The sequence below is a fragment of the Piliocolobus tephrosceles genome, chromosome X (assembly GCF_002776525.5).
Source record: "Piliocolobus tephrosceles isolate RC106 chromosome X, ASM277652v3, whole genome shotgun sequence".
NCBI classification, from domain to species: domain Eukaryota; kingdom Metazoa; phylum Chordata; class Mammalia; order Primates; family Cercopithecidae; genus Piliocolobus; species Piliocolobus tephrosceles.
This window is the reverse complement of record NC_045455.1, coordinates 14,057,464-14,059,570: the sequence shown is the minus strand read 5'-3', so window position 1 is coordinate 14,059,570 and position 2,107 is coordinate 14,057,464.

Here is a 2,107-nt window from a genome sequence, read left to right as displayed (position 1 = left end):
TCAGTCGACCACACCAGGGAATTAAGAAGCAGCACTGGGGAACAAGATAATGACCAACCCACAAAGTAGGTGAAAAACAACAGGGGAAGTTATGAAAAAAATTAATTTGGCAGAAGATGGCTCAAGATTCAACACTTTGAATTCGACAAATATGTTTTAGGTCTCCGCCAGGTGCCAGGCACTGTTTCAGGTGCTCGGGATATATTGGTGAACAAAACAGTCCAAAACCCTTCCCCCAAAAGTCTTATGTTCAACAGAGACATCATATATTAAGTACATTCTCCAGTAATTAGAAGCAGATGTGCTATGAAAAAAGGAAGGGGGGATCAGGGACGGGGATCAGGGAAGGGGGATTCAGGGAAGGGGGCCCGGGAGAGTCCTGAGGCGTGTGGGGGTAACCATCCACCTGCTGACATTAGGGGGAGCTACAGTACAGCTTTGGGGGCTGAGATTAGAAAAGGATTTAGAGGTCATGAAGACGAACTCCCTTGGTTTAGACAGAGGAAGCTACGGCCTGGAAGGCCACAAAGTGGTCGTTAGTTATTCTGTATTTGGCCTAAATTTGAGAGACAGTCCCCTCCTCTCTCCCCAAGGAGGCCAGACAGAGTCATCAGTGTTATCAAAGGCGGCCCTGCCAGGAGGTGAGGCTAGGAGGGTTTTGTGTCATAGCAGCAGGAGGGATGGATGATCTCAGAGTGGAGTTCTATCTGTGCCACTGTTTAAAAATCATTCCACAGAACTTCTAATATGCCTCTTTCTAAGTGCAGTATTCTGATGTCTTAAATCAGTGACACCGGTCCTGCTCAGCCTTTGAGACTCAACTTTGGTGAAAATAACCTGTATCGGCCAGACACCAAAAGGAAGGAAAAACCGGCTTCTGATAAAGAGCCTTTGGTGTTGATCACGAAAGAAGAATCCAGCTTCATTTTGCTAATCGTTCCTGCTCCTTGCGACGTGAAAGTTATTTACATGTTACAGTAAACCATAGGTTGATTAGATATTTTCATCCAATATCTCCTTGGATGTGCCTACTTGCCAAAAAATGAGCCAATACAAAACCCAAATATTTCTAAGACTAACAGTAAGAGTTATTTACTTACTCACTATCACAATTACAATTACAAGATCATCACAGTTACAAGACCACGTGGTGAAAATGTAACTCATTTCTTCAGGGGACCTGTATTTGTTGAGAGCCACATTGGCTAAAATTTGAGCATTCAGGTCATTTACAGTCTGGCCCCAGACAATCCCTCGGATCCCTGCTGTGTTCTCTCTGCCCGCTCTACTCTTCCCCTAAAGACTTCCACTGATTCAGTCTCCACCACATTCCAGGTCTCCATTCCCTGCTCTGCAAAGCCCCCAGTTTCCTGCCCTCTCACGCAGAAGTAATTGCAGCAGTTCTGTACCCCTTCCCCCATACCACCAGTGGACCCCAGAATCCATCCTTTCCCCATTTATCTGTCTACCTCTTTCACCACACAGATGACTTCTTTGAAAAATTGTTTGAGCAGGCTTAGTGGCTCATGCCTGTAATTCCAGCTCTTCAGGAGGCTCAAGGCAGGAGGATCACCAGAACCCAGGAGTTCGAGGCTTCAGTGAGCTATGATCACGCCACTGTACTCCAGCCTCAGTGATAGAGTGAAACTCCATCTCTAAAACATTAAAAACATTAGAAAAACAGCAGAAGCAGCAAGGTCTGTCTGACTTTTCTCCTGCCCTCTCCCTTGAAGCAGGTTGTAAGACTTTTTTTTTTCTTCAAAGATGGAGTCTGGCTCTGTTACCCAAGCTGGAGTGCAGTGGCACAATCTCGGCTCACTGCAACCTCTGCCTCCTGGGTTCAAGTGATTCTCCTGGCTCAGCCTCCTGAGTAGCTGGCATTACAGGGGTGCACCACCATGCCCAGCTAATTTTTTTGTATTTTTAGTAGAGAGGGGGTTTCGCCATGTTGGCCAGGCTGGTCTTGAACTCCTGACCTCAGGTAATCCGCCTGCCTCAGCCTCCCAAAGTGCTGGGATTACAGGCGTGAGCCACCGTGCCTGGTCGTTATAAGATTCTCACTGGGCCGGGCGCGGTGGCTCAAGCCTGTAATCCCAGCACTTTGGGA